Source organism: Miniopterus natalensis, chromosome 21, assembly GCF_054644295.1.
Source record: "Miniopterus natalensis isolate mMinNat1 chromosome 21, mMinNat1.hap1, whole genome shotgun sequence".
Taxonomy (NCBI): Eukaryota; Metazoa; Chordata; class Mammalia; order Chiroptera; family Miniopteridae; genus Miniopterus; species Miniopterus natalensis.
In genome coordinates this window covers 18,802,318-18,827,500 of record NC_142101.1, presented here as the reverse complement: position 1 = coordinate 18,827,500, position 25,183 = coordinate 18,802,318, and the positions used below count along the sequence as shown (strand labels likewise).

The following is a 25,183-nucleotide window of genomic DNA, read 5'->3' as shown; positions in this document are numbered from 1 at the left end:
ACGCCCGAAGAATAAATGGGCAAAGCAGGTGAGTGCAATTTACAGAAGACGCAGTGATGATAGGAAAGTGGGAAGAAAAAAAAACCCACACAATCAAAAACCAAATTAAATGCAAAACAGAGATTTTGAGAAATACTTTGGACCCATAGAATGAACACTTGCTTGGAAACAATGAAAAATAAATACAAACGATGAAAAAATATAAATGTGTGAAACAGGAAACCCACATATAGTGCCAGGAGGGGCACAAGGCAAGAAAAATACCTCCCAAAGGCCATTTGTTAATATGCATATAAAGGCTTAAAGCAGTCCTAGTTTTTGCCACAGAAATCCCAGGTCAATGAACCTAAGAGAAGCGGCCGAGTATCTACGGGCAAGGATTTCTGTCGAATGATATCTATTTTCAGGAAAACCTGACAAAACATTCCTCTTTGACTGCAAACTTATGAACTAGTTCTACAGAAAAATGAAGGAAACGATCCTTTGGGGCTGAACTGGTTGGGTCACCAGACAGCCTTGTCCGTGTCCCCTCGGGGTCTCGGCGGTGGAGCGCCTCCCCGTGGGGGCCACACAAGAAGCTCCACGTGGGGAGCAGCCGCAGGCTTCTGGCCGCAGCGACGCTCGCATGTGCTGAGGGCGACAGTCACAGTGCATGTAATTACCGCGACATAGAATTACTCAGCGGATGTTGGCCGTGACGTAGGAGGTGTCCAGTGGTGGCTGGCGAGAGAGCGAGGCTGGGCCGAGACGCAAGGACGCGGGCAGGTCCTCCTTAGAGACTCAGGGCGGCGCAGACCCTGCCTCAGGCCCCCTTCTCCGGGCCCGGCTCAACCTGCCTCCAGTTCTCACCCAAAGGACAGAGCCTCGCAGCCCTAAGAGCGCCCACAGCACTTGAATTTGGTCCTTCATCGTAAGTCCGTCATTAGGACTTTTTAAAAAGGTTCTTTTGAAAAATCTGGGAAGAAAACACTTTTTCTCATTTGCCACCACGAAGGCAGAAGGCTGCCCCCCCTTGCCCCCCGCAAGTAGACCCTGGCCACACGGCCCTGCGAGGTAGACCAGGTGGCCCGTTCAGCTCAACACGGTTCAACTCAGTTCTTGGGCGCTTGGAGTGAAAAATTTTTAAAAAACCAGCAACACAGCTTTCTCTTCTAAAAACTTACACCAAGGAAAAGGGAGGACAGGGTTTCTTTAAGAATGGTTACGAGCCCGGCCGGGCGGGGCTCAGCGGTTGAGCGTTGACCTAGGATCCAGGCAATCGGGGTTCGATTCCCGGTCAGGGCACAGGCCCGGGTTGCGGGCTCGATCAATGACTCTCTCATCATTGATGTTTCTGTCTCTCTCTCTCCCTCTTCTTTCCTCCCTCTGAAATCAATAAAAATATATTTAAAAAAAAAAAAAAAATTGTTACGAAAAGCAACCAGAAAACTGAGCTACTCTTTCTAAAGTCTTTGTGGGGGAGGCCGAAGGGCCAGGATTTTTCCAGAAAGTAGCAGATGAAGACCAGGAAAGAAATCCCACCAAGTCTTGGCCTGCGTGTGCGTGAGAGAGAAAGAGAAAGAGAATTTCTATTTATTATCCCAGGTGACAAATACCCAAGTGTTAACCACCGTTTTGGGGGTGAGAGGGACAGGAAAGGGTGGAAGAGGCACGAACTCTCGGTCCCTTGGTCTGTAAAAGGTCAAGAGAGGCTTTGCAACATGGACCAGCTCAGAAAAAAAACGCGCTCTGGTCCACCAGAGGCCAAGTCGCAGAGCATCCCACCCTCCCGCGTCCTTCAGTCTCAGGAAGTGAGAGAAACAGCGAAGTTTTGTCAGAATGTTTCCCAACTTCTGCTTCTGTGCTGTCAGAACCCGGAAGCGGCAAGAGTTAAAAATGAAAACATTGTTGTTGGGTTTTTTTTTGGGGGTTGTTTTTTTTTTTAAAATGACAAATTTTCTTTAAAATCCCCAATGCTTAGGATACTTCATTCAGGCATGTTTGGGATTTTAGGTGACTGTCCACGATGAATCTGTTTTTATCTAAAGTGAAAGCCTGGTTTACTCTTGACATCCTTCAGCTTAACTTGGGGAAAAAATGAAATCACCCTTGTTTGACTCCAATAAAAACAAAAAAAAAACGGGGGGGGGTAAGGCTTATAAAAGTTGGATTTCTTTAATTAATAAATAAAAATCGAAAGCCCCGGTCATCTAGCGACAATATTCAGTCTCAGAGAAGGTTCTTTTCTCCAAGAACATGTCATCATGTTCTAGGGGAACTTGGAAAAAACTTCATCTTCTGAAAGATTAATGATGAACGCGCCGTGATTAGGAAAGAGACCCGGTGCATTTGCTGTGCTCTGGAAACCGAATATTGAGGACATGAGTGCAAAGCCTGCCTTCCCAGGAAAGGTGGACCACAGTGTGTGTTCTACCTGCCGCGCACAATAGGTGCGCAGTGATGGAAGGTCCCGTAAGCGCGGGGGACAGATCTTCCCATTGAAACGCAGTGGATTTTCCCCGCTAACTTAGGCTCTGGGGAGCGCCGCTCTTACTCTCCCACAGACGCCGGCCCGCTCGAACAAGCTCTAGTCACAGGATGTGGCCGCTTCGACTTTTATCTCCATCTGGCAGAACACAAGCAACCCATCTGAGCTCTCAGCTTCTGCTCTACAGCAACCAAACTTTCCCCGGCGCCCGCCCCCCGCCCCCCGCCCCCCGCCACCTCCGTGACGCGCATTTCTCGTAAAACCACAAGTCACTCAACTTCCTCAGGGAGCCTGGCAGCGCCTGGCAACCGAGGGACCCGGGGCGGTGCAGCCCAGGTCACCTGTAGCTCTCGGGCCTGGCATCTACCACCAGACAAACGTGCCTGATGGCCCCTCGCCGTCCACGCACTGTGTCTGCGCTCCCCTGTCACCTTCCACCACCAGGTGTCCGGACCCGTGGAAAAAAGCGAGGGTGCGGGAGACAAAGGAGGAAGCCGCAATAGCTTTTCATTTAAAAGCAGGTCAATAGGTGTCTGTTTCTTCGATGTGCAAAGAATGAAAATACATCTGTGACCCCCTTTGGAAACATTTGCTACTTGTCCTAGTAAATCTTGTCAGAAATAACAGCCCCACGCTGCGGAAATGGTCTTAAAAAGAAACCTGCGTCGTGGGCACCCCCGATTTGGAGGGAGGCCCAAGCCGTCCACGAAACGACGCCCAGATTGTTGGGTTTCTGGTACAGCTGGTGAATTCGCAGATAATTCTTCCCTGAACAAATGCACGCCATTACCATGAAGGGGTTTTTAGATTATGCTGTGAAGCTTTCTCGGGCCTGCCTGATATTTAACATCTCATTGCTACTACGAAGCTCTCCCCGTGAGTATCTCTGATGTTTTATTCTTGAGTTTCTAAACCTTGTAGGATGCCCCCTTGGGTGATTGTAAGGGGTACCCAACAAGCTTCATGCTGAATAACACTTAGTGGGTGCTTTCTGACGAAGCGTCCGAGAGTTAGCCACGTGGCCCGGGATAGCTTAATGCCACCGCCTGGTGAATCCTGGAGAAATCATTTCAACCATACCAGCAGCTCTCAAGGACCGAGGCGAGAGCTGACAGTTTTGCCCTCAAGGGGCACCTGGCAGCACCTGGAGACAGTTTTGGTTCTGATACTGTGGGGAGGGGAGGGGAGGGGAGGGGGGAGGAGGGGGGCCACTGCCTGTGGTTTGCCAAGGCCGGGGGTGCTGCCAACCCTCCCACGATGCGCGGGACGGCCAGTTATCCAGCCAGAATGTCCATCAGGCCGAGGCTGAGGAACTGGGCTGAGCCATTCATTTCACTGTTGAACAGGCTTGAAGAAGTTAAGTGACTCAGCCAAGACCACACCTCAGAATCGAAGTCCAGTGACGATGAGAGAGAGAGAGAGTGAGGACTGGAAATTCATCCCTGAATGTCTCATCTAATACTCATTTCCTTACATCAGACAAGTGGGCAGATGTCTCATGAGAAACTGAAGGAATTCTGCACCCAATGCCCCCTCTTTTTGGTATAACATAGGCCAAGTCGTCAAGGAGTTCTGAGTTTCAGTTTTGCCATTGGTAAAATAGATGAGTTAAAATAGATGATTTCTATGGTCTATTTTTTTCCTCTAAAATTGTACTCGTGTGTAAATGATGGTGCTCCCATGATAGTAGTCTCCAAATCTCCAAATTCCCTTTCATTCTCTTCAGACTTCTTCTCTAGGAATCCTAACCACAGTAAAAGCAGGAAATATTGCTAATTTGAAAAACCCAGTGTCTTGAGCAATACTTGACTTTCAGTAAATAGCCAAGAACAGAATAAAGTGCAAATTTGTTATCTAAACATAAAGGGGCTGGAATAAAGACATGTTCACTGTCTGGTATTTTAATGGGAAAACCAGTTATTCTGGTCCTTTTATATCCTGTGTACATATTAACTTATTTAGACCATACACATGCATTTTAAAAACTATAAAAATGAAGGAAAATGAGCCATGGGAATGGCAAACGGTTGTCCCCAAATGAACTGAATTGGTTTGGCAGATACAACCCAATGATATATTTCCTGAGATAAAAGTTTCCCAAAGTATTCAGGGATCTGTAATTCATTCTTTGTCATTTTAACATTGTAGACAAGACAAACTGATCAGTGTTTAAAATTTTCATTTTAATACTCATGCATTTGGGGTGAGAGAGGAACCAAAGTTGCATGTTATGTGCTTTATTTTTTTAGGCTGAAGAGTTTATTAGAGTAGCTGCTACAGGAAACAGAAGGAGAAAATGTAACTAGTACTTGTAACCTTTGTGTACAAATTTTAGGGGTACCATATAGCCTGTAAGCCCTAATTTTAAATCCCCCTTTCATTATAAAATAAAAGAATAAAATTTTAAATGTGAGATTACTTCATTCCACTACCTAAATTATTTTTCAACCAGAAGAAATTAAGCTATCATTTTATTTTTATTATTATTTTTTTTAACACAGAAAGAATTTTAATCTGGCCCATGTGCCATGATGATTGTTAACCTCTGGATATTCTAACAACATTTTGATGGATCTTAAATCAATTAACACTATAAAGGAAAACATCTGGGGTCCTAATACTTCTCAGAGTGGCTCTTAATATTGTTTTAAAAGGGAGTTTAAAATGTATTTAATTAAGAAGCCCATTGAAAATTCCATAATTCATTGTGTGTGAAAACAGTAGATATTAAAATCATGTCAATGTTATGAACCAACCTGAAGCATGTGTATCTGTTAGAGAGGATTATTGGAAAAGTCAGCGGAAGGAAATGCTCTCTCGTCCATCAAATCCAGATGCTCAGCCCATAAAACAGGGGCTTAGCCTAAGTGAAAGGCGGCTTCGGGCATCTGACATCCTTAAGAGGTGTCACCGCAGAGGAAATTCATGGATGGGGAGAGCCAAGAGGGGCTCCTAAATGAATTATGCTTTACTCTCGTTTTAAAGGAATCATACTAATTATTTTCTAAATTAAATATGGATGGCTTAAGATAAAAGGCACGGGAATTTTTCTTTTCAGAAACACCATCAGGTAAATATTTTGATTTAAACGAAAGGGTACAAGTCCTAGTGACATGTTCTCCTTCTGTCTACTGTAGCAGTTACTCCAATAAACTCCTCAGCCTAAAAAATGAATGATTTAAAATATTTTTATAAAGATTACTTTTTAGCAAAAAATAGATCCATGATAAGCTTTTTTTTTGCTTTTTTTTTTTTATAAACTGATAAAACATACACAGAAGCAAAGACTGCACAAAACCATGGCTGAATGGAGCACCTCGGTTCTTTCTTTCCCGAGCCTCTTGGCTCTTGACCAGATACAGATGGTCGTGGAATCGCTGACTCACAAACTAGAAACCAACGTTGACAGGGGTCGAACGTTCCACGTCTCTAGTTAGATATATAGATTAATAGGTAAACCATTTCTCTTTTAAAAAAAAAATTTAAAAATCAAGATTTCAACTTTGATTCCAAGTGAAAAGCCAAAAGGGAGGCCAATCATAGTAGTAGTAACACAAGTGCTTTCCTTTCTGGTTTTCCAAGCCCTTCAGGAGGTAACAGCCCCTCGTATTTCTTCATTTCTTTATAATTAAGAGGGCCTTCGCGCTCATTTCTTACAGCCACCCTCTACTTAGAAGTGTAAATGTTAAAACTTAGCTCGAGAGAAGACGTCTTATTACGGACAATCATAAAAAGTTATTTTGGATTCTTGGAGCATCTTGGTCTTTTGCTTTTTCCCCCTTAAAACGGATGGGTCGTCAAATTGGCGTCCGTGGAGCTATTTTTAGTGTTGCGGCGCTCCCGGAAAACACACCGTGAGGAAGCTGGCACAGGTTGTTGCCTTTAACAACTGAAGGTATTTTTATTACTCCTATTTTCGGCCTTTGAAGTGCCCACTGGTCGCACGTCCAGAGCTCGGAGGCCCCGGGGCTCCGATCCCCTGGCCACCCCAGCCCGCCTTGCACCCCTGCCTCCTAGCTGCCCCCCACGCAGCACCACCTCCTCCTCCGAGCCCAGGGACACTCTCCGCTTCAAAGGCCTGGCCGGTGTTCTGTCGTAGGTCACCCTGAACATGTCTTTCACCTTTTCTCCGGGCGAGAACCTCTCTCTCTTGGACCTGGAGCTGGACCCGTGGGTTCCAGTCGCCCTCAAGCCCCCTGATGTCTAGGGCGGAGCACACACAGCTGCTCACGTGTCAGCGATGAGCTAGATCCCTCAGTGAATGAGACAGAAGCTTATTTCACTTATTCACCTTTGTCCTTGAAACCACGGGCCAAAAAGGTCACACCGGCCCGCGTAATTGAGCTGACCCCCCTGAAAACGGGTCCCTTAGGTTCACGAGGCTGTTACCTCCCGAGGACCTGGACGCGGCTAGGTTTTCCTGCCTGGCACGAAACTCTGCTTCCTGGGCCACCGACACTGACCAGGGCGCCTACATGTGTGACCGTCTGGTCCCCGCGCTCTAACAGGCTGTCAGCGATAAGCGGGTCCCTGCGCAGCAGGCTCCCCTGTCTCTGGAGCAGAAGCAGATGTGCTCCAGCTGATGTGCTTTATGTCCTTGTGAAGATGGAGCCGGGCAGGAAGAGAAAGGCCTGGGGTGGGACTTTCTCCTGAGCCCAGCTCTTCGTCAGGGTCCCGTCGTCCCGATCGCAGTGAACGGGCCAGGCCGCTGATGTGCCCACTGTTCAACGCAAGCGACACGGCATCGTACAAAACCGCGCGTCAGTCACGTGTAGATGGAAAGTTAAATAGGGACTTAGTCTCTTAACCAAGTTTCTGTTTTCCTCGCTTAAGTCTAGTGACCAAGGGTCGGGGGAGCCTTTATTTAATACTCTGAGCCCGGCCGGGTGTGGCTCAAGCGGTTGAGGGTCGACCTAGGATCCAGGCGATCGGGGTTCGATTCCCGGTCAGGGCACAGGCCCGGGTTGTGGGCTTGATCCCCAGTCGGGGGCCTGCAGGAGGCAGCCGATCCATGACTCTCATCACTGATATTTCTCTCTCTCTCTCTCCCTCTCCCTTCCTCTCTCTGAAATCAATAAAGATATATTTAAAAAAAAATACTCTGAGAAATAAGAGTCAGAAGGTACCCGGAAATCAACACCTGAAGAGCACGTGGAGTGAGCTCAGGGCCCCTTCCCTCTCCTGGCTCCTTCGGTACTTAAAACAAGAGCGGGAAAAATTAAATCCAACTACCCCCTTTCAGGATATGATCATCGGTACATTTTATGATAAATGCCAGGGAACAAATGAGTACATTTACTTATGGTCAAGTATAGGCTAGACTTCATAATGGTTTGTAAACTTAAGTTAAATGAGACCACATTTATATAAAATATTGAGAACAGGTGCCTGGCCCACGGTAGCCCTACTTTTCTTATTAGTTAACTATTCCTCTTATTAACTGACTACCAGTTAATACAAAAACAAGTTGCTCTAAGTATGTATCTCTTTTAAGAAAACCTGCCAAGCCTGAAAGTAAAATTTTATATGCATATGGTCCCAAAATAACAAATCTCTACTTGTATGCTGGGTAATTATCAAGGCTATTAAGTTCTACCTCATATAAGCCCAAGTGATAACCATTTTTCCAAATTTCTGAAAGCAATGAAAGATATAAACTTTGATTCAGAAAGAAGACTTTTATGTAACTCTCAACAAGTCTCCCAACCTGCCCAAGTATTGGCTTCAACAGTATTTTAAAATATTTTTATCAATATGCATCAAGAGGAAATATACGCCACAAGGGACTCTACAGAACCCTACCTCTCGCAGACATTTTCAAATTACATTTCTAATCATTGGTCTCTCAATGTATATTCTACACAGTTTTCATTAAAACAAATTATTTTGTTTGTATCTTTCCCTTTTTAATCTCTAAGCCAGCAATATATATGGTACTCAACTTCTGCAAGTGGTGTTGTAAACCCCTTCGCATTTACTTTTCTGATAATATTAAATAGGGACATTTAACAGTAATTAGTATATTCACAACCAAACTTCCAAGAGCGGATGTGAATTTTGATTTTTTTATGGAATTTACTGGATTCCCACTGTAAGTCAGCAGCAAGCTTGCTACGCTCTTCACGGCCGTCAGGTCTTTTTTTGACACCTGAAGCGAACTGTTTCCCCTGCTCCTCTCTGACTCCCCCCCATCCCTGTGGTTAGTTGTCCATCTAACACGCTCGGACCCCGTCACGCTCGGCCCCGGGCTGTAGATGCAGACTTAGGGTTCCAGGGATTTCTAGGCCTCTCTAGCTGGGCGACTAATGAGAATCCAGCATTAATGTGGACAAAGCGCAGCCCTCTGGTGCCTGGCCCTAATCGGGGAGTTTCCCGCCCCAGTTGCTCGTGGAAAACCGTGAGTCCTTCTGCGTAACTGCCTCCTGCCCGGCCACCCAGCGAGGCTCCGGCTCCCGCCTAAAGCCCCTGCCTTCTCTCCAGCCCAGCCCTGCCCTCCCTCCCACCAACCCAGCTGCCTCCCAGCTGCTCCCCAGGCCCTGGGCTCACTTCCAGTGTGGCCCCCTCACAGCAGCCGGGGTAAGCGCTTAAATATAGACACAAAATCAGGTCGTCGTCTACTTAAAAATCCCGAAAGACTTCTTGCCATTCATGCCACCTTGGGCGAAACCCAAACTCACCCCATTTCCACGCAGGCCCTGCAGGCCCCACCCCCTCTGTTTCCCTCTCCGGCTTCCCCACCCACACAGGCTGGGCCTTTACCCACCCCCTGCAGGCACCTGCCTCCCCTCTTGTGCCTGGAGCCCGCCAATTTTTTTTTTTTTTTGCTATTTTCTAAAGGGCCTTTGCACCTGCCAGTTCCTGTTCACACAAATCTTTACATCTTGTCAGCAGACGGGAAGCTTAATGACACCTCTCCAAAGAGGCCTTCCTGGGTCACTCTGTTTAAAGGGCCATTCCCCCTCCCGCCCAACCTGGCCTGTCCCTCCCCTATCACTGGTTCATTTCACAGCACGTATCAGGAGCTAAAAGTTTCTTAGTTATTTATTTGGGTTTTTTGGTTTTTTATCTGTCTTGCTAAGAGGTAAGGTTCGTGGAAGGCGATGTTTTATTTACCATGTGTCTGCACTTCCGACAGTTCTGGGCACATAGTAGGACATCCATCAACAGCAGTTGAATCAATGAGTGAAATCATCTCATTTAAACAGCGGCTGCTGTTATACCCATTACACAGATCACCAAACTGAGGATCGGAAAGGTAAATCCTATGTGGTTCATGATGGAAAAGCCCAGAATGGAGTCCAGGGAAGATATCTAAGTAGAGCTGGTCTGCACCCAACATTTCAAGAATCATCCCTTCAAGCTACTTCCATGAGTCCCTGAGCCTTTGCATTTGCCCATCTGCTACCCTCCCATCACCTCCTCTCACAGCCAACACTTGGAACTTATACCGTCTGCTCTGTTCACTCCTAGCCGCTATGTATCTGGATTATACCTAAAATATCAATTAGCAAATTCAGAAAATCAAAACACGAGCCCCGAGAAGTAGAAAGACTTAGGGCTTGTTAGAAATAAGCTCTAGCCTTCATTTAGAAAACAAAAGAGGATTTGGAAACCCAAGTCTGAGAAGTGAAAGTAGAACCGTGGGCCTGCATTATCTAATCGGCGGCACACATTTACCCTACCAAACAAACAATCAGCGAAGGTTTCCTTTAGTTTCCCTCAAGTGATGGCCGACTAGTTCTGGAGTGGGGCCCGTGAGACACTTGATTCCTTGATTCCTTGATTCCTCTGCCTGGCCTCCTGGGTGACTGTGCAAAGATGACCTGGCACCTCTGCTTTCTGGAATGAGGTGAGAACCTCCCGCGTTTTCCATGATCAAAGTGTTCAGTAAAGGTCAAATTACTTCCCTTGCGCTTGGAAAAAAAAATCTAGACACTCTGGTGAATTATTCAATGGCTTTCGCTTTATGTAATATCAAAAGCCAGCGAGGGAGGGGGAAATCCATTCTTTCCATCGTGGCTCTCCGCTCGAGACAGGCTCAGCCCTGGGCGTCACGGTGGGAACAGACCAGCTTTGCCTTACACACGTGGCACCGGCACTCACAGCCGAGACAAGCTGACCGAGATGTCGTCTCGCTTTTCATGGGGGGCACGTGGTCTCAGCTGACTTAGATCTTGCCACTTACGTAGGGGGCTTGGCGCGCCGTGGCCCACCCGCGTAGCTACTCCGGGCGGATGGGCCTTGAACGCGTGTTTCACGCAAATGGCCTCGGAGAAGGACTGGCTGCCCTCAGTCTTGGGGGTGTTTTCTCACCATCACGAGGTCACTCACCTGGTTGTTAAGTGGACCACTAAGGTGCCGAGTGACCCGGGGGGTAAACACGGAATAAACACGGAACCAGGCAACCCCGGGATGGCCTCAAGTCCTCGCCACCACCACCCAGGCCCTGCTCCTTACCAGCTGGACACCTTAAAACATTACTGTGAGAGATCGCCCCAAAGAGCGAAGGATTTATCGGTGCGGTGTGTAGGCCTTAACTCTTGCCTCTAAATACATCTTTTCCTTTCAGTTTCACTCACTAAACCAACCAAAATGAAGTGGGGCTGGTTCCTCTTCCTGTCCGCCAGCCACCTTTATTTATTAAACATCTAATAATAACTGACTGAAAGTCTGCACAAGGGACCCAGTGGGAACAGGGGCCCTGGGGTAGTCTGGCAAGGGTCGAGTTTTTACTTCAATCGTGTACTTAGCCTAGATTGAAAAATAAAAACTTTTATTCATAATTTCTAAGGATTGAGAGCACAAATGCTTCTCTGTTGCAAAAAGATGTTATAACTTTGAGGAGAAAGCTCACGAAGAATCTGGGAGATTTAAGACCTCATTTCTCAGGAGCCCCCACCGTAGTGAGATTAGACTTCACAAGGATAAGCGTGGGATGGACTCACAGCCCCTGGCACATGGGAAACGCCAATAAAATATTTGTTCACAAAATGAATCAATGAGCAGATAAGAAGACTTCGCTAACCTGGTGGGATGAACCACTCAGGGAGTTTGTAGGTGACGGGTATTGGGAACCTGTGAACTCCCTGTAGCTTATTTACTCATCTCTGTAATTCTCAAATTGCCGACAACAATCATGGTTTACTTAGAAAAAAAAACACTTGGGCTATTCAGTGTATACACAGCACGTGACTGCAAGAGAGAAAGAGAGGGGGGAAGGAAAAAAAACCCCAAAATGTTAGCAAGGATTTTAAGCAAGTTCTTTCTTTCTCTTGGTTCCTGAAATTTTCTACCAGGTAGAAACGTTACCAGGAGTCACTCACTCAAATAACAGCAGCAAAAGGGCAGAATTAAAAGAGTTTTTTATGAGTTGTTAAGCGCCTTCTGCGGATAAGCCTGGGCTCCACGCTCAGGCAGGGCCCAGCATTTTGGAGACAGAAACACATTCTAGTTTTAGGAAAATGTCACAAAGTGGGCACAGACAGAGCTGGGGGACCTGGAGGGGCTGACTTAGAACTGCGTGCGCCCCGTATTTGTTCCAAATGCAGACACGGACCGAGGATGGTAGGACCCCTTGTCTTGGCCCCCCCACCACTGAACTTTGAGGATGTTCTGAACTTGTTATAGTGACTCTTGTTTCTCTTTGCTCCACGGGCTGATCAGAAGAATAGCTCGGGAGTGAGTAAGAATTAAATGCAGTGATTCCAGACGACACGGCCGTCCCCTCAGTGTTTCTAACGTGGCCACTGGCTGAGAAGTCACCAGAGATCCCCAATCTTGCCAGGAAGCTTAGGGATCGCTCTCAGTTACAAAACGAACGTTCCTGATACAGAAATCAACGTGTAAGCTGCACACTGGCCCAAGCTCAAGCTTTCGACAAAGGTAAACAATTACGTAAATTACTCTGTTATGTGACGTTAACATGCAAAAGAAAAAAAAAGCCAGCGATGGCAAGATCTGCACGCAAGAAATTTCATTTCTGACTAAATAGAAAAATTAAAAGCTTTTTGGAAAATTAAGATCTGTATTGTTTGCCAAGTCAAATTACCCTTATGAAAGTCATAACCCTACAGGAAAATTCCCAGAGGCGGGAGCCATAATCGGGAAAATGATGCGGATAAACATTCGTTCATAAATTTAATAGTAATTATAAAAGTTAAATGAAAATTGATTTTCTTCGAGCATGCGTTCAGGAAAATAAAAATAAAGATGGAAAAAGCTGGTCATGGTCTAATCATGCTCTGTATAAAAAAATACTCAGGGAATTAAACTGGCCTTAATAGAATTGTTTTCTGTGAAACCTGTCCTCCAGGAAAACTCATAAATGGTGGAGTAGCCTAATTAAATGTTTATTTTTCACAAAAGCTGAGTCAAACGCTTGGAAGCAAAATCACGGGACCGGGACGGTCTCTCTCCCATAGGAAGCGGTTCGAGGGGTGTGAGCGAAGGTGAGTCGTACCCTGCGCAGGACTGTCCTGGAGGGGCCTGCGGGACACGGCGGGGCGTCGAGGGAGGCGAGGTTTCAGGCTGGAAGGGGGATGGATTCGCAAACTATTTAAAAGGCAGAATCCACACTATCCCCAAACTCACCCTAAAACAGGGGAGTCAAAGTTCGAGCATTCAGAGATTTTAAGGGCGTACTCGGCCCCATGGCCTCCCACTGCCTCCTGGAGCCGCCTACGGGGTGAGGGGTGATCGTGACCACGTCCGGATGGTAAAAAGCCTCGAGCTGCGATTTCATGGGATCACGGAAATGATATTTACAGCTCCGCAGGGTATCTCGGAACTGTCAAGGCATTTTCACAAATATTACCACTTTCAATGCCCACAACATTTTACAGGTGAGGAAAGGGTGCCTCCAAGATGGAAATGGTTTGGGTCAAGATCACGCGATTCGTAGAGTTAGATTTCCCAAAATAGCCCTCTCTCCAATTGCAGTGGTTTTCTCCAACTTGGGATGGCTCCCAACTCACTTCCTATGATGCTTAATGTTTCTTTCATCAGGAAATATTTTATTTTATTTTTTACTTTAAGGGGAGATACCTAACATCTAGTGGCCACACTTTATTGCCATGATTACGTCCCCTTGATACTATTTGTTAACGTCATTGTTGTCTACACAGGTTTCCCTAATCGACTTTCACAGCTACCAGGTTTCTATGTTTTGCTTTTGTTTTATTTATAACTCAGTCTAAGGTTGATTTTTACGCTCCCTTTCCCAGCTGTTCATTTCCTAATACATATGAGCCTCACCTGAGTTGCTCTCAGCTCTCCCCCTCTGCCCCAGAGTTGGCCGGGCGCTCTGGGGACGGTCGGTGATTTTCCTCCAGGTGCTCACACTTTGGGTTGGGGGTCAGTAAATGGTGATCATTTGCACTTGAATGTCATTGCACGGAGCTACCATTTCACCACACTGTATACAGAGTGTCCCCCCAAAATGTATATACACTTTGAATAATCATTAATTGCAATGGCTTAAATCTGAAAAGAAAGAAACATCAATGGAGCCATCAAAAATATATATGTATACATTTTGGGGGACACTATATATATATGTGGAAATGAAGTTTAGAGAATCTGGTGGGAACATTAATACTCCTGCTACCTTTTCAGAAATGAATCAGCTGGAGGCCCCATGGATTTACGTGGAAGGTGCTTATGAACTGCACTGACATTGACTCTGTGTACACTCGGGCTCGTCCTGGCCGAAGGAGTAGGAGGGTTTTTGTTTCTTTATGTTTTCTTCCCAAGACTCCTGACAGACTGAAGCTGAAGCAGCAGGTTGACATGTAAAAAAAGGAATGCACGTTAAAGATTTTAGGCACTAATGAGATGTTTCCTAATGTCAGTACTGGTTAGGGCCTTGTACACAAAGGTGAAGAGCCACCATTGTTTTATTTCTGTGTATTTAGCATCACGTAGAAATGGGTATTAATCCCAGCATTCGGCTAAATACACAGCCTGCAGTCTTTCTTTTTCCCCTTGGACTTCCCTAAAGAGTCCTGTCCTTATGGATGCAAAAGTCATAGCACTAATCCTTCGGTGACAGACAACGACCGCGGGTGTCTATTGCTGAAAGCTACTTAGACTGGATTGAAATTAAGTTTAAGCGGCGATTAAGTTTTCATTCCAGTTTTCTCCGGTGCAAATACACTCATCAACTCATGACTGGAAAAAATGAAAGAGATTTTCTTTTTTGTCTGCACCAAGGGGACCTACGTCCACACGGTCAGCACTCAAAGCTTTCTCCGCATCAACTCTGGGTTCTCACCAGGGAGGGAATCCATCGGCCTGACTACCGATCTCTGCTCTGGACCAGCGCGGACTGAAAGTCCCTCTCACGTCGTCGAGTAAGAAACGATGCGCAGCGAGCTTACAAACACGCACGCAGAGCCAATGGACGCCGCAGACAAGAGTGCGGTGAAGGCCTGGGCGGGGCGGGGGCTGGGAGGAGGGGTGCGAAGGAGGGGAGGGAATTGGGGGGCATCCGCAATACCACCAGCGATACGAGAAAGAAAGGAACTGATGCCCAGGCTCCCCACAAGCTTCATTGTCCGCTTGGTCGACGTGGAGGAGCCCCGCAGCACGAGCGCCCGTGGCCAGGGAACCGGCACCCGCAGGGCCGCACCTGGCCCCCCGTCCGGTCCCCCCGCCAGGGGAGTCTCTCTCCCCCCGTTTTTTCCTGCCTTCCCATCAGCGTCTGGGTCTGAAGAACCAACCTGACCCACCATTGAAATGCCATCGGCGAGAATATCTATCCACAGAGCAGGCCAAGGCCGGTGCAGTGTGTCGAACTGTGAATTTTTAAGAAGCCGGAGAATCTCTCCGGAGAAGAGGTGCAGTAGGAGGTGAAGGAAGGAGGGAAAGCCTGCAGGAGCGCGGATCCGAAATACGTTTGCTGAGACTGTCTAACCGCCCCCGTCCTGCTCTGGGTGCCTGTCCCGCGGATTTTTGCCTCGCGTTTCTGCCTCCTCGGGCCCTCGCTTCCCGAATGCATCTCCCCCCCTTTCCCTCTTTTATGATAATCTGCAGTTTCGCCCCAACACACCCGTCACTTTTTCCAGTGCCTGCTGAGAAATCAGGTAGGGCTGATGACTCAAAAAAAAAAAAAAAAAAGGCATAAGACGTGGTTTCTGCCCCCCTTGGCCCCAATGGCAGTCAATCGATTGGTAAAAAAAAAAAAAAAAAAAATTAATAATAACCCCGCCAATGGCAACTTGAAATACATGTGAAAATGCCAAGGAGAGGGGGTTAAAAAGTACAGAATTTCAGCGGCGGTGTTTTGTGGCAAGAGTGATAAAAGGACACGAGAGAGGAAACAGGATTTGCTCAGAGCCCGGGCGGCCTTGAGGAAGTAGCGAGAAGCCGCTGTTGAAAGAGCCCGATGCTCACACGATTTTAATCAGCCGCAAAAGAGAAAGAAAAGGGGCCCCCGCCCAGCTCCGGGCCCAGCCCGGGCCCAGGCCCTCGCTCCCCCCGCACCCAGCTGCCCTGGCCAGGAGTTTAGGAGGCACACCCGAGGCAATGAGAAGGAATCGGGGGACTTCCCCCCACCGCGATTTTTTAAAATATTTTTAAGCTGTGGAGTGTGGGAAGAAAGAAACGAGACGGCAGATGAATTAAGAACCTGCTGCAGTCCTCCAGGTGGAAGCCGATGGGGTGTGAGTTGAGGGGCTGGCAACGGAGGTGAAGGCGAGAAAGATTTTAGAAATTCTTAAAAGCTAAAACTACAGAAATCGGGGAGTATTTAAATGCATATTTCAGATTGTGGCGTGGGTGGGTTTTTTTGGTTTGTTTTTTAGTTTTTTTCAATCACAAAACAAGGTTAAATTTCCAAGAGCAGGTAGGAAATGAAGCCAGAGATAGTCCAGAGCAGGAGTGAGCACAAAGTGATAAACGCAGGCTCTGTGTGTACAAAACACAAGGGAAAATGGCCAAGAATTAAGCCCCCAGGACCCTAATTTTTAAAAGTAGACAAATACAGAGACCCAGTAGACAGATGATAGACTGACCTATAATATATATAAAACTCCATATAAATATATTTTTATAACATAGAACTAGTACACATAACTCACACATACCCTGTGCTTACATAGAACAGGAGGGAAAAGGGGAAGGAGACCCCTAACCCCACCTTATCTTTCCTCTAATGCAATGTCCCTGAAATTCTGGCGATGAGAAGGGTCCCAGGCAGGTAGTTATTACAAAAATATATTTTTTTAATCGATAAGTAATCACACCCCTCCCCCCAAATTCTCTAAATCGTAGAATATTTAGAATTTCACAGGATTACTTATCAAATTCAATTTGTAATTTGTACTGACGCCTGCGATGTGCAGGTTTGCCACGTGAGCTATTTCCTTTCGATGTCGATGGAAAAATAAAGATTTGGGTCCCGGAAATGAATCTTCACTGCTAAGACTCAGCTCACACACTCAGAGCTGCCGTCTCAAGTCCATCCTTGGCCCTTGCAGTTACTCAGAAATTTTAAACCAAGTTTTGGTTTTCAGTGTTCAGGGCACCTTTGGAAGGATGGTCATCACACACATGCTCTGCCCTCAGACACAATGCTGTCCCCGTGCGAAACACCTTCAATTCATTTTTGCAGGTTATAAAAACAACACACTCTCTCACACTGGTTTCTACTGTCCTTGGCGACACAAAATATAAATGGACAATGTAACTTGCTCAGGAGGGAGCTCCTGCCTCGTCTTGTAGAGGAAAGGAGACTGAGGCTGGTAGAAAGACCAAAAAATAAAAATTAAAAAAAAAAAAATATATATATATATATATTTTTTTTTTTTTTTCAAAGTGAATGCTGACAAGTAATATTTTTTTTAATTACTTTTTTTTTTTTTTTTACTTATTTGGAATTTCTACAAAAATATCATTTCCATAACCAATAAACAGCTTTAGATACTACATCATAAGAAGCAATATTAAATATCAACTTGGTAGTTAATAATCAACTGAAACGTACTCATGACCTGAACTGACACGGTTCAAAAATGTTCCTTAAATTAGACCAAAGATCTGCAAAGACCTGTACAAAGATCTCAAACTTTAAAAGGTGCCTAAAGTTCCGTAAGTTGCACTTTCCTGTGGAACAGAGCATTGGGCATGATGGTGGAGTGGACTTGTTTTTATCTGGCTGAGGCTCTAATATCGACCCATCACCCAGGAAGGGCGGTGGCCCCATAAGAATTTCCAAAGCAAGTATTAAAGCCACTAGTTTGGAACCAAAAGAGCTTGATTTAGAACACGTTCTGTGATAAGAGTGTGCAAAAAGGTAATATTTTCTTAAACAGCCACATGTAGTATTGCCACCTACCACACAACTAAATATTCAATAAAGTATATGACTATTAATCAAAAATTGAGGAAGCAACCTCCTGGCCCGGAAAGAGGGGGGGAGGGTCGGGGTAGCTACGTGCAACCAAAGGCAGATTAGGACTTTTAAAAAATTCATTCCTTGTTTAAAAGATAAAAATTCACTTGTTTTGTCACCAAGTGTCCAGTTTCCTTAGACTTGACAGAAACTCACGTCCATGGACTTAGAAGGACTAAGGAGCATTGCTTTTGTGATACCCTTGAACAGTTTGTAAATGAAGATAAAAGCAGACCAGGTTTTCCCTTTAAACTGTGATCCCCCCCTTCCAAAAAAAACCCACATTTATGTCTTTTTAAGCAGAAACAGTGCGCGTCTCAGAGCAAGCCGGCTCTGACGTTTCTCAGGCGGCTCCCTCGCTCCCGGGCAGCAACCCTCCGCTTATAGTTATGCTTCTTTCAAACCGAGGTCCGTCCACAGGCAAAAACTAGGTAAGGAAATAATGCCATGTGCTTGCTTACCTTGAACGAAGACCCCTACGTCCAGAAAAACACAGCCGATTGCCAAAAGTTTAAGCCACAAATCCATGGTCATATCAGGAGATCGGCCGTGTCCCTAGGAACCAGCATGCGCCCTCCTGCCAATGGAAACCAGTGGTTATCTCCGGGCCGAGTTTTCCTCCCCGAAACCAAGAAAAGAAAGAAAGGCCATGAACGCGTACCCTTCGCTGATGTCTTATCAGACCCGGAGCAGCTTCCTCCTCCGCTGCCCTGAGAAGAAACCGCTCGCTAGCTCCACGAGCTACCAGGTAGTGATGTCAGATTCGGTTTTACTGACTTCTCCAAAAATACTGCACCAGGGCCTTTTAGCAGGAAGTCGAGAAATTATTGTTCAAATTCAATGCGAAGGCATCTACTTCCTTAATTCAAGCCATCAGACCAAGTCGCTGGGCCTTTTGAAGGGTTTTGAGTATCCAGATGAAGTTCCCTCACAATATCCGTTACTGTTCGGAAATGTCCTATCCTGTCCCAAGGAACCAGTGATGTCCTTCCCGAAGCGCTGGTCTCGCATGGGTGGGGGGGTGGCCAGATGATCCCCGAACTGAATGAGCAGGCAATGCCTGGATCTGATTTTAAGTGAACAAATGAATGATTAAATAATCACCTCTCTGGTTATTTTTGGCCACCCTTTGTCAAGTACCACCACTAGGGCATCCGAAACCCAGCCGTGTGACAGTTTGAACAAACAATTTGCTATGCAAAAAGCCCTCCGGGAGTCCAACAAGGTGGCCCCAAATCTTTCACTGATGTCCTTGGCGGGGTTGGGGGGGCCAGGATTGACATCAGAACTCACTTCACGACAGCAAATCCTGCTGCAAAAGCTTCGTGCTCCCTCGACTTCAGATATTCTTGGTGCTGTGGACAAGAGAAAGAATTGCAATAAAAGTCAAGATCTGTCTCTTACAGGAGTTAACCCATGTTTTCCCCTCAGCAATACTTCCCGAACTTTTTCATTAAAAGGCGACAAACTAGCCCACAACGCTCGTCAGGACTCTGATGGGGTCCTTGGCGTGTCCGTGGGCCTGCATACTGGCCAAAAGCCACCGTGAATTCAGCAGTGCAATTAAATGAATGATCACAGTGGCTCATTCATTTAAAAATAATAGGACAAAAAAATAGGACACGCACATGTAAGGCATGATCATTGGAACTATATTGCTCAGGGGACTGCCAGACAGACGGAGCCCTTGCAGGAACTCCCCAGGCCCAAGTTAGGAAGCACCACGGTGGGCCGCTTAGATTTAAGAATTAAATAAATCTTTTGATGTTTAGGAACTTATTTGTTTTACTCTTACTTCGGCTGCTGGGATCCACTCAGTCGCAACTACACGCACGACCCTTTGCGCAAACAGAAATAATCCCACATCGGAAATTCTGGATAACAACATTATAATAAGATTTTTGTTTTGATTACGACTTCAGTAGGATGATTTTTGTAGCTAACTTACCAGGCCGTTACCACGTCCTGGGCTATGCTTCACACCTTAATTGCAGAGTCTAATTTACACACCAATGTTTGAGATAGATAATGTGATTATTCCTCATTTTATCGATGGAGTTCAGAGCCATTAGGTAGGAAGTGGACAGGTCATGCTTTGAACACATCTCTCCGTTTCATCTTACTTTCCTTACTTTCCTTACTAACCTCCTTCATTTTCCTCCCTTCTTTCCCCGATTGTTTTTACTGTGTCTTTTTTATTATTTTTCGATCTCTAAAAGATAGAACACTGTTTCCAAAAAGATTACCTTGCTCTCTTTTTGCAAATGTATTTTTAAGTAAAATAGCCGTAAATGTAAGCCCAGCTTTTCCGTAGGCTGGCCCATTGAGTGTCAGGGGTCATACGTTTAAGTACCGTTGACCCTCGAAGAACACAAAGGTCGGGGCGCCAACCCTCTGCACAGTCAAAAACACGAGTATGACTTTTGACTCACCAAAGACTCATCTACAATCACCCCTATCTGCGGGGGTTTGGTTCCAGGACCCCCATGGATACCGAAATCCGTGGATGCTCAAGTCCTTTTATAAAATGAAAGCGAACAACGCCTACAGTCGGCCCCCCACATCCACTGACTCCCAGTTTTCCATCCACAGTTGGTTGAATCCATGGATTTGAAACCCGAGGATACAGAGAACCAACTGTATATTTATTGAAAAAATTGGGTATTCGTGGACCCTCACAGTTCAAACCCATGTCGTTTAGTTCCACAGCCTATTTCTTAAAATACATTTGCAGTGGAAACCCATTTTAGCTCTGAATTTTTTAAAGCAAATACTTGTGTTCTGTTAGCTCACTGTCCTGGCAGTAAATCTGACCGGGGGGGGGGGGGGGGTGTGCTTGACATCCAATCTTTTAAATGAAAGTTAAGTCTATAAAATATACTCTATAACAAGCTAGAGATGGGGTGTAGACACCTTAAAGAGACATTTAAAAGGTTTTTTGAAGATCACGGCTTTGAAGACTTAATAAGAATTTAGGAGATTCAATTCTGTTTGGACAGGTAGGCTGAGTGATTCTACCCAACGAATGGAGATTAGTGATCAACCAATGAGTTAGGTTATAAGTTTTATTTTAATGTGTCAAAATTGAGCTCAGTGTCTAAAAGAAATATGGTACTTTGGTAGCAAGGTTGATGTTGCATGACCATAGAGGTGCAAACAGAGCCTAACGTAGAGAGGCCTCGATGGGTAAGTACGTGCCCAGTTCAGCTGCTCTCAGGCTGGAGGCAGTGGTGAGCCAGGGGGGTGGCGTCCCTGAGCTACTTCGGTCAGCGGGGCGGCGACAAGGAAGCCCTAGCGGCTTGCTGGGGTCAGGGCTCAGCTCCCCATTGACAGTGGGCAACTCTAACCTGGACGCCTAGGCCGGACTCTGGGCAGCAGCCGGCCGTGCCACCCGGCACCCAAGGAAATCTCCACGCTCACATCGGGGCCAAGCATCGGGCCCAGAGCATGCCCACAGTGGTATATGTCAATTCTAGCTCGGTTAAAAAAACAAAAAACAAAGTCAGACATAAAAATCAAAGAAATAAAGATGACATTTCAGAGGGAGATAATAGCCAGGGTCGGCCGACCCTGTGCATCCTGAGAGATGTGTCTTTATCCTAAGAGAAACGGGGACCTATGGCAACATTGTTCTGTTTTTAAAAATATGTTTTTATTGATTTTTTTTTTTTTTAGAGAGAGAGAGGAAGGGAGAGGGAGAGAGAACATCCATCGGGTGCCTCTGCGCGCCCCCTACTGGCCACCGAGCCTGCAACCCAGGCATGTGCCCTGAGCGGGAATCGAACCGGCGACCTTTCGGTTCACGGGATGAAGCCCAACCAACTGAGCCACACCGGCCAGGGCTGTAGGACTGTCCTTGAATCTTCCTGCCGATGGCATCCGCATGGCCAGACCTTGAACCATCCCTTCTTTCTCCTCTCGTGTGACTTCTCAGCAGCATGTGACAGTCAACTTCTCCTCTAAACTCTTTTCTTTGTCAGTTTCTAAAACACCAGGATGGGCTGACCGTCCTTGACCTTGGCTTGTCCTTGGTGGCCTCCATGCTGGGTCCCCTCTCTCTGCCTGACTTCTGAAGACTGTCCGACGTTGAAGCCCAGCCCGGGGCCCACTTCTCTGTTTCTGGGTGAGTTCCTTCAAGCTGATGACTCACGGATCTTTATCTCCCGTCAGATCCATAGCTCGGGCCCCTGGAATCCCACCTGCTGATCAACAGAAGTGGCAGTGTTGGCCCATCCCCTGCTTCAACGGCCCTCACTCGCCCCCCTAATTCCTACCTGTAAACACACCGACGTATGTCGCCAGTAGCTTGCGCCAGAAAGCTAAGCTTTACTTTGTATTCCTCCTTCTCTGGGCTGAAATTGAAAAATTAACAACGGCTGGAGTTGGAGCTTCTCTCGCCCCCGGGCCAACTCTAAATCTAACGCCAAAGCAGCTTAAACGCAGACACGGAGGTGGGAGCCGAGAGACGGGGGAGGACGTGCTATTGCCGGGAGCTCGGTCTGGGCCCAGCTGACCCAGGCCTATCCCTCCTGTCACAGCTCAAGCCGATCAACACAGCACCTCCTCTCGCTTACACTGCATGGGGGCAGGCTTGGTGACGGTCGCAACAGAAAGTGCCCGGAGCCTCCCTAGGGGCTTGCTGAGGAACAGTCATTCCTTCACTCCTCAGCCAATATTTATAGAATTATATGGAGGATGGGCACTGGCGATGGGACTGAGGAACACGAAATCAGTGGTAGCGGAGCCCATCCCCACCCACCGGGAGCTCGCTATCCAGTAGTGACAACGGGCTGGTAAACAAACAATTAAAACGCAGCGCGAGGTGTGGTGTGGCCTGCAGGAGGAAGCGATCAGCCATGCCCGAGTGGCCCGCGTGCCAGGGCCCGAGCTGGTGGCGGCGGGCGGCAGGCCTGTGCAGGTGTCCCCCCAAACACCTTGTCTGAGGAAGGGGGGCGCTTGGGTCTCCCAGCGCCGCGGGCAGAGGAGGGGCCTGGAGAGACGGGCGTCCTCCGACCGGGAGAGAGGCCTTGGATGGGATCCTGGTGGGTTAGATTTCAGCCTGTGGGTGGGGTCGGGGTCCCCAAAGCCTCGTGAGCAGGGAGGACAATGGTGAATCTCTTCCTGGTAAATCACTGTGTCCCCAGCACAGGGAGGCCTTGACGGAGTCGGGGGACAGTCATCCTGACAGCGTGACCAAGGTCAGGCCCAAGGAAGAGCCAGGAGGCGGGTGGTGGAAACCTGAAGCCAAGGATAATGAAGACGCCGGGTCCGTGCGTTTGGGCTCGTCGGTAGGAGGGGCTGAAACGGAAAGCCCTTGGATTCAGGGTCGGCGTGGGTCCGAGCAAAGGCCGCCCCGACCTCGCCCAATTCCAGCCCCTCGGGCTTTGCATCTGTTACAGACGCTCCCTTCTCTCCTCTGCCGCCAGCTCAGTTCCACCTTCCCGCCCAAAACAACGCACACGGAAAAGGCATAAACCGAATGGGAGCCGCCCTGCAGATGCAGGGAACCAGCTGTGGTTGCCCAAGGATGGGGGCAGGGGAGCTGCAAAAAAAGGGGTCCATGGGGGGAGGCGGGGGGCATCTGTAATACTTCCAACAATAAAGATAAATTAAAAAAAAATAAGAATAGAAATATACAATTTGGGAAGAGCTCATTTTTTTAAATTTCATCTTTATGTCTCGCCCCTTCTGGACGCCTTTTGGCCAATACAGTCTCTCTCTCTCTCTCTCTCCCTCCCCGCCCCCAGCCTCTCAGGACGCGTGTGAAGTGACATTAACCCCCAGGAGAGAGGAGAGGGAGTGGATCCGTGTGATGGATGCTCCTGGAAGCTGAGGGAGCACAGGGAAGACTCCTCAACCCCAAGCGCTTGCAGGGTGAGGTCCCCTACAGCAGCACAGCCACGTGGTCCCCACACACCCCGTGTAGGGAGGTGTAGGAAGTGGCACCTCGGTCTGTGAGATGAAAACAGCTAGGATGTCACACCTCACAGCCCCTGTGGGGCCTCTGATGTGGGCAGAGAGGAGCTCGGCTGAGATGCTCCACTGGTTCCTCCCTCCCAGGGCTGCTACAGCTGCAAAGCACATGTTCTGGACCCTGAACGTGGACCCTGGGGAGCCACCGAGGGGGCCACAACCGTGGCAGTAAGTTAGGAACCTACAGAAACCAGAGGCATGGTGCCCGTAGCAACAGGACCGTGGCCCTGAGACTCGCTGTGGGGTGGGATGAATGCCTCCCTGGCCTGCAACCCTGAGCTCCTGGGAGCGGGTCCTCTGGGTGCTGGGAGCCCCTCCTTTGTGATGAAGGACCAGAGAGGCCAGAAAGCTCACAGGAAGCCGTGGTTCCCCTTCTGCAGTGCCTGCTGCAGCTGAGCCCCTGGGTGCTGTGCAGAGCTGGCTGTCCTGCTGTGGGGGACTCTTTCCAGTGGCTGAGTAGAGGGCAGGTTGTGGGGAGCAAGCAGCAGGCTGGGGTTCACAGCGCAGGTGGGGGACTGAGCTTCAAGGTTAGAGCCCAGAGCTGAGTGCAATGCCCAGGTCAGAGCCCCCTGTGGTTGCGGTAGACGCAGCCAAGTGCTTTAACTTTCTCAAGTCAACGGGCGAGCCTTCACATGTATGTGACATGCGTGCTGGGGACACGAGCTCCTCCCCTCGCATGCATCCCTGCCCCTGCCTAACGTGTCCATCCATCCTCACTCCAGACAAGATCCGTGGGAGCAACACCACCGAGAATGGCTTAACAACGTCTGGTACGCCCAGGAGTAGAGCAGCGAGGGGGAGAGAGCTCTTTGCTTGTTTTCAAGACTTTTGTTGGCTGTAAAATGCTAAATCAGTGATTGAACAAAAAAGAGGGAGGGCTGACTAGCCTGTGTCAGTGACGAAATTGACTGTCTTCTCAAGTATATTATGAAAGTCTCATTTTAATCTTAGACACCTGATTAAACACTGTTGAAAAATTCAACTCATTCTGTCCGATTTATTCATCCCTGTGATCCCAGCAGACACAGATGAAGAAGGCTCGAGGTCCCTGAACTCTCCCCCTGTGCCCCAGACAGTGTCCTCAGCAGGGGGACCCTCCCACCCAGACTCCATCCCCCCGGCCAAGTCCCGCTGGGAGTGACTTAGCCCTGGGCAGCTCCTTGCAGAAAATGTTAACAAGCCCAGGCCTTGAGCACCGGCCGCCCCCCTGCTGGGGCTCCGCCCTGAGGCCACAGGTTCCTAGTGACTTTACAGCCTCAGCCTGTTTTCAATTTAGTCATCTCTGAAGATTTGTGCCCCTCAGACTTGCAGGCTGCGCACCGGCTCCCATCCCTGGGCGCCCCCGCACCGGC

At 47.7% G+C, this 25,183-nt stretch overlaps 1 long non-coding RNA gene across 3 annotated transcripts in view; it reads right to left on the bottom strand.

Moving 5' to 3' along the window:
* LOC148090759 (uncharacterized) overlaps positions 1 to 25,183 on the bottom strand; it is a 71,799-nt gene that overhangs the window by 12,861 nt on the left and 33,755 nt on the right. Inside the window, exons 3-5 of one of the 3 annotated variants that reach the window (XR_015716275.1) lie at positions 19,152 to 19,213; positions 18,520 to 18,924; positions 18,320 to 18,435 (exon numbers count right to left, since the gene is read on the bottom strand). This is a non-coding gene — a long non-coding RNA (uncharacterized LOC148090759). Of the gene's footprint in view, positions 1 to 18,319; positions 18,436 to 18,519; positions 19,214 to 25,183 lie in introns of all 3 variants that reach the window. The other 2 variants (XR_015716276.1, XR_015716274.1) reach the window with 2 other exon arrangements.